The 12976-nt window shown below is 44.7% G+C and overlaps 1 protein-coding gene across 1 annotated transcript in view; it reads right to left on the bottom strand.

Annotated features, from left to right (window-relative positions):
* FAM174B (family with sequence similarity 174 member B) overlaps positions 1-7048 on the bottom strand; it is a 174984-nt gene extending 167936 nt beyond the window's left edge. The window contains exon 1 of the transcript XR_002345977.1: positions 5685-7048. The gene's annotated coding sequence lies outside the window, so the exon portion shown is untranslated. The remainder of the gene's footprint in view (positions 1-5684) is intronic.

Raw genomic sequence — 12976 nt, 5'->3', positions numbered from 1 at the left:
ATGGCTCAGTGGTTCACAACCCAACTAGTATCCTTGAGGACTCGGGTTCAGGTTGGATCCCTGGCCTCGCTCAGTGAGTTAAGGATCTGTCATTGCTGTGAGCTGTGGTGTAGGTCGCAGACGTGGCTCGGATCCAGCATTGCTGTGGCTGTGGCAAAGGCCGGCAGCTGCAGCTCCAATTTGACCCCTAGCCTGGAGATCTCCATATGCTGTGGGTGTGGCCCTAAAAAGATAAAAGACAAAAAAAAAAAAAAAAAAAAAAGAGAAAGAAGCATGTGACTTAGATCTCTTGCCAGCAAATTGCTCTCACTTCCCCCAAACTCACTCTCAGAGATGGGGGATGACTCCTTTCCAAGGTCCCCAATCACTTGCAGGGGTACATTCCAGACCTTATTTCACAGATAATCTTCAGCTTACATGCTGCAGGAGGAGAGGTACCTGGTCTGACAGAAGGTCAGCTGCTCTGAAGGAAGGTTCTTAGAAATTAGACATTTCCCTTGTCCATTCCTATTTCAAATAGTTAAAGCATAACCAACTTGACCATCAAATCAACATCTTGTACACCTTAAACTTACCCTATGCTATGTGTCAAGTATATCTCACTAAAGCTGGAGAAAAACCCAATTGATGAATTTAGGGGATATGGATGTTTACAATACTAGTATAATTTTTCAGTAGCCTCAAAATTTATAAAAAAAAGTTTCTTTAGAAATTTTTTTCTAAAGGAAAAGTGTTGGGGTATTTCTCCTGTGGTGCAGCAGGTTAAGAATCCGGCATTGTCACTACAGTGGCTTGGGCCACTGCTATGGCACAGGTTCACTCCCTGGCCTGAGAACTTCCAAGTCTCAGATGCACCCAAAAGAAAAAAAAATGTTGGGGGAAATAAAAATATCTGGCAGGGAGAGCAGGTATGGGTATAGATGAAACAAGTCTGACCATTAGTAGGGCTCAGCGGAAACAAATCTGATTAATAACATGAGGACGCAGGTTCCATCCCTGGCCTCGCTCAGTGGGTTAAGGATCCGGCGTTGCTGTGAGCTGTGGTGTAGGTAGCAGACGTGGCTCAGATCTGGCTTTGCTGTGGCTGTGGCGCAGGCCAGCAGCTACAGCTCCAATTAGACCCCTAGCCTGGGAACTTCCATGTGCCACAGGTGAGGCCCTAAAAAGACAAAAAAAAAACAGACCATTAGTTGAAAAGTGTTAAAGGTGGTCATGCATTAGCGTAGGGGTACATTCCATTATTTTCTACTTCTGTATTTTTAATTTTTTCATAAGCTTTTTTAAAAAATAGGGTTGCCCTGTGGAGTAAAAGATACACAAAGTAGCAGCACATAGTTCTGCTGTTAGTTTAGTGGAATTTTGTCCTTAATCCCTTCCCACTTACTTTTCATTTGCCCTTCTTCCCTAGGGGGCAAAGGTTGCCCTACAGTGCAATTTTCTTCTCAGATTTGCTGTAAGACATAATTTGTTGCATTTATCATCTTGAAAAAGGTGAAAATCAGTGATGACTAATCGGAAGCTTTACACAATTCCTAGACTTAAGGTCGTGACAACTGAAAGGCTTCCCTTGCTGCAGGCATACCAAAAGTCACAGAAAGCCACAAGAATGCTGGAGAGGGGGTAAATGCCGGAAGACAAAAGGTTCCACTGAATGGCACATTCACCCTGCCCTGCTCTGGGCAAGCTCTGAGGTTCCTGGCATCCTTCCTCCAGGCTGCTGAGGGGGACCCTGGCGCCTCAGCTGAGAAGCATCCGCCCCAGTTTGGAACACTGCTCTTTCCCACCTCATCTCTCGCCCCTTCATCATCCCATTTTTCAGCCACACTACAGGCAGTTCCAACTGGACCCGACTCTCTCACACAGACATGTTTTTGATCATGCAGTAACTCACACCTGGAATGTGCCTCCCAGTACCTCCCTCGTAAACCTGCTTTTCTACTCCCAGCTGCATTAAACTAACAAGCTGCTTAACCTTCTAAGACTGTTTTCTAAGGGGGTATTAAATACCTTCCTCCTAGAACTGTTTGGAGAATTGGAGAATCAAGCTGTGAAACACTGGCCTCAAGGCCCCTAAGAGACCCCTAAGTCCAGACACATTGTAACACTGGACAAGCTGAGAGGAGCTAGGTGCCTTATCTGGGTTTCTCCCAGCAGGGCTTCTGGGGGACAAGCCATGGGGTTGCAGATACATGGTTTTTGTTGTTGCTTTTTAGGGCTGAACCCATTGCATATGGAAGTTCCCAGGCTAGGGGTCGAATCTGAGCTACAGCTGCTGGCTTACACCACAGCCACAGCAATGTGAGATCTGAGCGGCATCTGCCATCTACACCACAGCTCATGGCAACACTGTATCCTTAACCCACAGAGCCAGGCCAGGGATCCAACCCCTATCCTCATGGATACTAGTGAGGTTCATAACCAGCTGAGCCACAACAGGAACTCCCACAGATACATGTTAATGAACAACCAGCTCTTCAGGGCAAAAGCCTTGGATTTGTAGTGTCTATTTAACCCTGAGGTGTAAACAATCCCATTGTGACCAATTTCAAGCTGCCAACAAGGTGTCTCTGAAAGTGCAGTTGGGAAGAGCCTGCACCACATTCCCACCAGCCAACTCCAGCATGTCACTGCAGCTCCCAGCCTCAGACCTGTGGGCAACTTTGGCCTCCTCTCAGCAAAAACATGCAGGCCCTGGGAGTTCCTGTCGCAGCTCAGTGGTTAACAAAACTGACTAGGAACCATGAGGTTGCAGGTTCGATCCCTGGCTTTGCTCAGTGGGGTAAGGATCCGTGTTGCTGTGAGCTGTGGTGTAGGTCACAGACTCGACTCAGATCTGGTGTGCTGTGGCTGTGGTATAAGCTGGCGGCTACAGCTCCGATTCGACCCCTAGCTTGGAACCTCCATATGCCACAGGAGCAGCCCTAGAAAAGGCAAAAAGACAAAAAAAGAAAAAAAGACAAATGTGCAAGCCCAGAAGCCAGACAGTGTAGGTCTTAGAGGATCACCACAGAGCATCAATTTCCTAAATTCAGGACTAAATACTCCTGCTAGGAACATGTGTCTAAAATAGTCACACTTCTTTACAATTCCTCTGTGCCAAGAACTGTTGGAAGTGCAGTACGTACCTTGACTCAATTTATCCTCATAAGCCTCTAAGGCAAGTACTTTCAGATTTCTCTCAACAGATGAGCAAACTGAAGCATTGAAAGGGTAAGTAACATGCCCAAAGCCACATAGCCCTGAATTGTCTTTGCCCATAAAGAGTGGCAAAATAAATGTTCAGTCTCCCCAACCCAAGAAGCTCTTCATAAATTTTAAATAGATTCAAGTAAAAAAAAAAAATTATTGGGAGTTCTCGTCATGGCTCAGTAGTTAATGAACCCATCTAGGAACCATGAGATTGTGAGTTTGATCCCTGGCCTTGCTCAGTGGGTTCAGGATCCGGCATTGCCGTGAGCTGTGCTGTAGGTGCAGACACAGCTCAGATCTGGCGTTGCTGTGGCTCTGGTGTAGGCAGCGTTACAGCTCTGATTAGACCCCTAGCCTGGGAGCCTCCGTATGCCGTGGGAGCAGCCCTAGAAAAGCAAAAAAAAAAAACAAAAACATTATTTATACATAATTATAAATTGAACCTAACAGATACACAAATACACCAATAAAATTCTTCACAATGATTAGTCTTGGGAGTAACAGGACTTTGCCATCTCCACTGAAAGAGCACAAATCTTTCTGCAATTATCCTTTTAAAAAGAAATTATGTTTTTATTTATTGTTCCAGCCACACCTGCAGCATATGCATGTTCCCAGGCTAGGGGTCAAATTGGAGCTGTGGCTGCAGGGGGCCTATGCTACAGCCACAGCAACACCAGATCCACACTGAATCTCAGATCTACACTTGCTTGTGGCAATGAAGATCCTTAACCCACTGAATAAGGATGGGAACAAGGAAATTTCTTCATGGATACCATGTTGGGTTCTTAACCTGCTGAGCCACAATGGGAACTCCACAATTATCAATTAATATACATTAATATTCCTCAGAAGGTAGGCATTACATTTATGGTCTGTTTTAAGGTGCTTATAGTTATTACTAGTAATGGAAATATGCACCACACAATGTGTTATGTAGTGACTAGAATTAGGATCATTGTTCAAAGGTTTAAAACAGAAACAAAATTTCTAACTAATAAGTATTTCATGATTAATTACATAACAATACCTCAAACTTACAAAGTAGTTTATGTTTAAAAGTCTGTCATTGTAGTCAATAGAACACATGGAATCTGCTGTCAGTCAAACCTGACTTCAAATTCTGGTTTCTGCTTTCATACCGTTCTGAATACAATTCTTACCTATTTAATTCTATTGGGAATAAGATATAAATTCCTACTGATGAGATAAAATTCATATCATACAGCAAGACAAGGAAATTTAAAGGTAAGTTTTTTTTCTCTCCCCATTTTGGCTGCCTCCCTCCCCAACAACAATGAAGTGTGTGTTGTGCTTGGTTAAACAGCCCTCCTTAGGAGCCAACATTCCTTCTTAATCTCATAAAGGGTTACAACTCCTGAGGAGATAACCATGCTTCTTAACCTGGAAATAGGCCATGATGACCCATGACTCATTTTGTATACATAGGTCTAGGTTCTGCAAACTGCCAATAATACATCACTTGATGAACAGCGCATGTGTCTCAACAACTTGTATAACTGTGCTTTCACCTCTAACAAGTAGAACAGTCCTCAGAGGTTTCTCAAAGAGTGTCCCCTGGGTTATAAACCTTAGGTTGGCAAAATAAAATTTTTGTTACATCAACTATAAATTTTTCATTGACCATGTGGCTGAAATTCAAAATTTACAAAGACCTACTAAGAAAAAAAAAACAACTTCCCAACTCAGTCCTGGCAACCTGCTTCCTTTCCTTGGATGAAAAAGCACTATTAACAACTTCTTGATATCCTTCCAGGGATATTTTATGCATATAAGGTACAAGCAACTAACAAGTATAACCTCGTGTCATTTTACACATTACACTCAACGGGAAGTTTGAGCTACAGTTTCCTCACCTGTAAAAGGGCATTGTTAGGATTACATCACATATTCATGAAAATGCCTTAATCCTAGTGCCTGGCATGGAGTTTGGACTCAAAAACACATCCGCCCTTTCCCTACCTTTAAAAAGGCTAAGAGATAAGCGTTTTGGGTGCCTCAGAATCACACAGTGCTAGTTAATCACAGATTGTCTCCCAATCCCTCAGTTTCCAACCCAGCAGGGCCCGAATAGATCCAAGTATGTGCATTTCCAAGAAGCTCTCAGGTGCTGCAGATGCTGATCAGAGGGTCATCTGACCACCTGAAAGCACAGTGGGAACTTAGATGCCCCAGATTCCATCCCAGGTTCTGCATCTGGAGCAAACTACTCTGGGCTTCAGTTTTCTGTTTAATAAACAAAACTCCCATCTCGGAGGCTGTTGCGCAGGTTAAATAAGATACTGCAGGGGCATTTGTCACGACAAATGCTCAAGGACGACAACGCGAAAGGAACGTGGAGCTGCTGGGAAGGCGGGGGATGGCCCGCAAAACAGGAACCGTGGTCCTTGGCTACGTCCCAACTCGCACATCGTCGTTTCCCACCCCCACCCCAGAAACCTGCGGGGGCCAGGGACTGAGGTCAGAATCCACACCTTAAAGGCGAGGCGGGGGCTTCTGTAAGGAAGTCCTGAAACACCGAGCACCGAGTACCTCCACGCTTCTCTACGGGGCTTACTGTTTAAACTGCGTGTAAAGATGCAGGTGACACTCGTTGAACCTCACTGTAAACGTCCACGCCAGGGGAGGGTGCGCTGAGTGCCCCGCCCGTGGCGCGTGCGCTGCGGCGCTCGGGCGGGGGACTGACTGCAGGGCGCGGACGTGCGGCCAGCCGGGAAGGAAATGGCGAGGTCCGGACGGGCCGGGGCTCGGCCGGGGCTCGGCTGCCAGCCGCTAGGGGGCAGCCGGGCGTCTGCGGGCCGCGGCCGGCTGGAACCAGTCCGGCCGGAAGTTGGGGCGGTGCCTTGACTTCCGCAGCGACGCGCCACGTGGTCTGCTGGGGGTCCTGGAGAAAATAACAAGATGGCGGCGAAGGGGCGGGGCCGGTCGGTGTCCTTGAGGCTGCAGGTCCCTTAAAGGGCGGCGTTGGCTGGGCAGGGTAAGATGGGCTGATGGGTTGCCCGGCCGAACCTGGACCCAATAGCAAGGAGCTGCGCGAGATCGGAGTCCTGTTCCTGCGGAGCTCTCTGGCCCGGCCCGCTATGACCGCACCAGCCGCAGGATCAGCACGGCGCATTCCTGTGCAGCCGCCAGTCGGCTTCTCATTCCCGACCCCTTTTGCTTAGTTCCTGCGTTTGCTGTTCTGTGCCAACAAGGACAGCAGAGACGTCTTCCTCGGGCGTTTTCTTTCTGCGGGAGAGATTAGGTGTTGCACTTCGAGTGGGCGAGTCCTACTTCGATCAAAAGGCACTCTCCCCCTTCCAGCAGTTTCCATTACCATTTCCTGTCTTTGTTCAAAGGCCTAGAACTGCTCCCTTTCTGATGGGAAAAAACAACTCGCAAAGATCTGGGCTTTAAGTGGCTTCCCTGCCTTGTCCAAAGTGTTGGAGCTTGTTTGACTTGTACCCAGAAGCTGCTCTGGGACCTCCAAAGTGTTGCAGAGTCTGAGATTGTATTACTTTATATCAACCACCTTAGATGTTTTTTTCAGAAAGATAAATGTAGTTGTGGGTTGTTGCATATTATAAAATGCAGGAAATAAGAGCAAAGTCGAATAGTGTTCCTGGCCTTTCAATAAAGACCTGCAGTTTCGGAGTTCCCCGTCATGGCTCGATGCTTAATGAATCCGACTAGGAACCATGAGGTTGTGGGTTCAATCCCTGGCCTCGTTCAGTGGGTTAAGGATCCAGTGTTGCCATGAGCTGTGGTGTAGGTCACAGACACGGCTGGGATCTGGCGTTGCTGTGGCTACAGCTCTGGTTCAACCCCTAGCCTGGGAACCTCCATATGCTGCGGGTGCGGCCCTAAAAAGACAAAAAAAAAAAAAAAAAAAAAGACCTGCAGTTTCTCTTTTGGATAGGGAGGACCAAGCCCGTGAATCTCTGCTTGGCCAATTGCCCAGGCTTGGTTTTCATTCCTCATCCTGTTTCATTTTACATAAGTTGGACACAGAAGGGCCAGTGTGGGTAAAAATAGTTAACACAGCCATTGGGCTTGTAGAGTATATTTAGAGTAAAGGAGACGTTTGTCCTTGATTTTATTTATAAATGTGTCGTTTTAGGATTCAGATTCTCTCATTCTAATTTGTGAGACTTGGCAAGTCTGAAACGATACGACTGTTTTGTTTCTAAATAGTGGAACTTGACTCTCAAAGGTTTGGGAGGTTAAATAAAATTTTCTGAATGTAGCAGGTCCCCACTACAGTGACAAAGCTGGAGAAGGACATTACTTTATGAAGGAGCCCTTCTGGTTTTGTCCGTCTGGTAGGGATTTTAACACTTGTGCTGTGATCAAAACTGCATTGCTGTTAAGTGCAGACTAGGAACAGTATAATTTGATTGGGAGGGGAGGAAGTGACAAGGCCGCTCAAGATTTTCGTTCTAGGGCTTAAATTCGGATTTTTTTTTTTTTTTTTAACCCAGCAATTTGAGAGAATTTTCCTTCAGCCACTCCTTTTTGTAACCAAGCCTTCAGAGGTTTGTCCAATGTTTGGCTAAAAAAAAAAAAAAAAAAAAAAAAAAAAAAGGAATGAATGGAGTTTGCAAAGAATCCTTTTACCTGGAGGGGTTAGAACCTTCCCTTCCTTGAACGGGAAAGAATGCAGCTACCTTCAGAACATTTTCTCAGAAAGAGCCTGCCTCATTGTGTCCTTATGTTTTGCAGTGATTACCCCCTTCTTTGTCTCCTTTTGTACATATAATTCAGATGGAAACTTGGGCAGCTTTTTCTGCAAATGCCCATCATACAGGAGCACAAGAATTAGCATCCTCAGGCCTTCAACTGTTTGCCTCCAAAATTTCCTTAACACTACCTTACTATTAAAAGGAGAAAATGCTTCATAAATATTTAAATAGTTAATTTCAGCAAATTTGACTTTTTTAAAAAACCAGAGAAGTAGTAAAAAAAAAAAAATTTAAAAGAACCAGCACTCTAGTAATTCTGAGATACTTGTCCTTGTAGGCAGAGATTTAAGTTTTGTTTTGTGGGTTGTTTTTTTTTTTTTTTGATGGCCACACCCTCAGGTGGAATGGGAGTTGCAGCTGCCGGCCGTAGGCCACAGCCACAACTCCAGATCTGACCCTAATCTTCAAGCTATACTACAGCTTGAGGCAACACCAGATCCTTAACCCACTGAGCGAGACCAGGAATCGAACCCACATCCTTGTAGATGCTAGTCAGATTCTTAACCTGATGAACCGCAATGGGAATTCCCATAAGTCTGTTTTGAGGAGATTATGTTTGTACAGTTTGGTACCTTTTTTTTTTTTTTTTTTTTTTAGTTTGGTACCTTTTTCACTTGACTTTAAAAAATATATTGTTTTCTTTCATATTGCTTAAATTATGCTCAACACCAAACAAAAGGTATTGATGAGGAGTTGCCGTTGTGGCTCAGCAGTAACAAACCTGACTAGTATCCATGAGGACATGGGTTTGCTCCCTGGCTTTGCTCAGTCGGTTAAGGATCCGACGTTACTATGAGCTGTGGTGCAGGTCACAGAGGCTTGGATCTGGCATTGCTGTGGCTGTGGCGTGGGCCAGAAGCTGTAGCTCTGATTAGACCCCTAGCCTGCGAACTTCCATATGCCGTGGGGGCAGCCCTAAAAAGATACACACACACAAAAATTATAGAAGAATACAAAGGAAAAAAAAAAACAATGCCTCAGTCATGGAATAACCACTGTTAAACAAGGTGTGTCGTTGTCTTAGAGAGAAGTGCTCCTGTGGTGCTTCGGGTTAAGGTTCCGGTTGTCACTTCAGCAGCTCAGGTCACTGGTGTGTCGAGGGTTTGATCACTGGCCTGGGAATTTCCATACACCATGGGTGCAGCCAAATAAATAAATAAATAAATAAATAAAACTACCTAGTTTTGTAACCTACATTTTGCATTTAGCCCCATATAATATACATTTTCCCAGGTCAAATAAGAATCTTCATGGGAGTGTTCATCGTGGCTCAGTGGTTAATAATCCAACTAAGAACCATGAGGTTGTGGGTTCGATCCCTGGCCTGCTCACTGGGTTAAGGATCTGGTGTTGCCATGAGCAGTGGTGTAGGCCGCAGACATGGCTCAGATCTGGCGTTGCTGTGGCTGGGGCTCTGGCGTAGGCTGGCAGCTACAGCTCTGATTAGACCCCTAGTCTGGGAACTCCATATGCCCAGGAGCAGCCCTAGAAAAGGCGAAAAGACAAAAAAAAAAAAAAAAAAAAAAAAAAAAAAGAATATGATGTTTAACCTTAAGTTAAATATTTAAAAGGAATCCTTTCACTGACAGCCTGTTAATAATACAGAAACCTCTTTTCCCTTTAACAAGTTCATTTCTACATATAGATATGGTATAAAAGGAACTTATTGCTGGAACTTTCTTTCCAATATGCAGCAAGTATAAAAACTTTGTTGTTCTCCAAAATTATCTACTATAAATGAACTTTGAGGATAGGGGGTTTTTTTAGGGTAAAGTCCTCTAAACCTCACCTATAGTCACTTTATTAGCTATTTTCAATTGTGATATTGTGGACATGCTGCTAAAACTTTATCCATAGGAACAAGAAAGACGGTTCTATTCAAAGCAAAATGACTGATTAAGATTCCTCCTCTATGTTTAGTATAATGATGTCTGGATACGCCTTACCAGAAACTGTTCCATAGCCTGTTCTTCCAAAATTACCTCTATTTGCCACAATCCTTCCTTCACTCTCTAAAAGTGATTTAGAAAACATGGAGAAGGAGTTCCCTTCGTGGCACTGTGGTTAATGAATCTGACTAGGAACCGTGAGGTTGCAGGTTCGATCCCTGGCCTTGCTCAGTGGGTTAAGGATCCACCGCTGCCGTGAGCTATGGTGTAGGTCGCAGACACGGCTCTGATCCCACGTTGCTGTGGCTCTGGCATAGGCTAGCAGCTATGGCTCCGATTCAGCCCCTAGCCTGGGAACCTCCATATGCCTCAGGAGCAGCCCTAGAAAAGACAAAAAAAAAAAAACAACCTGGAGAAGTAAAGATGAATAAAACAAACACATAAATAATGAGGAAAAAAATCAATCAGCAGCCGTTGTGATCGTCTTAAAATTACTTCAGGGAATGCGATCCTCCTTCCTGGGGGTAATACCAGTTCTTATCACCCACTATACTTTATTTTTTTATTTTTATTTTTTTTGCCATTTCTTGGGCCGCTCCTGCGGCATATGGAGGTTCCCAGGCTAGGGGTCTAATCGGAGCTGTAGCCACCAGCCTACGCCAGAGCCACAGCCACGCGGGCCGAGCCGCGTCTGCAACTTACACCACAGCTCATGGCAACGCCGGATCGTTAACCCACTGAGCAAGGGCAGGGATCGAATCTGCAACCTCATGGTTCCTAGTCGGATTCGTTAACCACTGCGCCACGACGGGAACTCCCAACCCACTATACTTTAAACAACACTAGTGCCTTTGCAAATGAAGCCCCTTCCAATGACTAAACATAGATTAAGATATGTTCCACTAAAAGGAATATGTCATTTAATAATATTTATTCAAATAAGAATAAATATTATATTATTCTTATAGTAGCTTTAAGAGCTACTATATATGGCAATCATGATTAGTTTCTAATAGTCTTCCTTTTGGTGACAATACCCTGGTGCAGAGACTTATCTCTGGAGATAGAGCATTTGAGGCCAGTTACAAAATTGTCTAATTCTACAGATGCCCAGTAATAAAAATGGGAAGTTTTTTTTTTAGCTCCATCAGCACTGTGCATTGAGATTAAAATCTATTATCAGAGATTCATTCACTGTGATCCTTTCAAAACAACTCTAGATTTGTTTGTTTTATCATTCAGATTTCATAGCTGATAGCCAAGGCAGTAAATGGATGAGTATTTTTCATTTTAATTCTTTTAAGGGACATTGTCTTTGAACAGCTTTTGGAAGCTATAACTCTTAGAAATCTGTCTCCTAGGAGCTGAAGTTTAAAAATCTACTGATATTGGACTTCCCTGGTGGCCTAGCAGTTAAGGATCTGGTGTGGTCACTGCTGTGACATGGGTTCCATCCCTGGCCCGGGAACTTATGCATGCCACAAGTGGGACCAAAAAATAAATAAAAGAATTTAAACCAAATAAATAGGGAGTTCCCAACGTGGCTCAGCAGTAATGAACACAACTAGTATCCATGAAGACGTGGGTTCAATCCCTGGTCCTGCTCATTGGGTTATGGATCCAACATTGCTGTAAGCCACGTGTAGGTCACAGATGCAGCTTGGATCCAGTATTGCTGTGGCTGTGGTGTAAGCCACAGCTCCAATTCAACCCCTACCCTGGGAATTTCCATATGCCGAGGGTTCAGCCCTAAAAAGACCAAAAAGAAAGAAAAAAGTAAATACATAAAAGCTACTGACATAAACGAAGTGCGGGAAGAAAAATATATATATATTTTTTTATCTCCAGAGCCTTTGAAAACAGGGATTCCACTCTCTTCAAAGGAAAGAAAAGTGCTTGTAAATTTGCCCCTTAACTCAGGCCTGCCGGAATCAAAAAGGGAATCTAGGTTGTCTCCTGTCCTGACTCAAGGCGCAGTCTTGGCTGCTATGTTGGCAAGTTGTAGGCACATTCCAACAGGGTGAGGGCCTATGCCTCAAAACTTTCTAGTCTCCCTAAATCTTCCTCTCTTCCTCATATCAAATAGCCCTAAGCCCTGCGCTTCATTCTTTCTAGGCCCTCAGAATAGCAATTAAGAACTGGGGCTTGAGAGTCAGGAAGTCAGTTGCCTTCTGGATCTGTCATTTACAAACTGTGTGATTTGGGGCAGGTTAACTTCTCTGGGCCTCAGTTTCCTTCCCTCAAATTCAGAATGTTTCTTTCTTGTGAGGATGTGCTTAACACAAGGCCTGGTACAAATGAGCTTTTGACAGATGGCAGTGATTGTTAACCCTTCTACCTCCCTAATCCACCTTCTGCCTGCACTCAGTCCTCATTCTCCTTTGACCAGTTGCTTCATAATGGATCTCCAGCCCTCCAGCCTAGACCTCTGAGCTGCTTGCTATTCCTGGTACCACCTTCCCTTTAAATATGCTTTTTCTGTATCATCTGCCTAGTAAATCCCTCCTCATTCATCAAAACTCAAACAAGGAGTTCCCGTCATGGTGCAGCAAAAACGAATCCGACTAGGAACCATGAAGTTTCGGATTCCATCCCTGGCCCTGCTCGGTGAGTTAAGGATCCAGCATTGCCATGAGCTGTGGTGTGGGTCACAGACATGGCTTGGATCTGGCATTGTTGTGGCTCTGACATAGGCCGGCAGCAACAGGTCCGATTAGACCCCTAGCCTGGGAACCTCCCTGTGCCTTGGGTGCAGCCCTAAAATGCAAAAAAAAAATATATATATATATATATATAAATTTATAATTTCATCATCAGGATAGTGAGGTTTGAGGTTTTTTGGTTTGGTTTGGTCTTTTGCTTTTTTAAGGCCACACCTGTAGCATATTAGGCTAGGGGTCTAATTGGAGCTGTAGCCACCGGCCTACGCCAAAGCCGCAGCAAAGCAGGATCCGAGCTGAGTCTGCGACCTACACCACAGCTCGTGGCAACGCCGGATCAGATCCTTAACCCACTGAGCAAGGCCGGGGATCGAACCCGAAACCTCGTGTTTCCTCGTCGGATACGTTAATCACTGGGCTACGACGGGAACTCCTAAAGACTGCTAGATTTAACAAAAATACAAGGTGCCCAGCAGATAAACAACAGACAAGATTT

This window comes from Sus scrofa, chromosome 7, assembly GCF_000003025.6.
Source record: "Sus scrofa isolate TJ Tabasco breed Duroc chromosome 7, Sscrofa11.1, whole genome shotgun sequence".
Taxonomy (NCBI): Eukaryota; Metazoa; Chordata; class Mammalia; order Artiodactyla; family Suidae; genus Sus; species Sus scrofa.
Note: the sequence above shows the minus strand (reverse complement) of the source record. Positions and strands in the feature narration are given on the sequence as shown.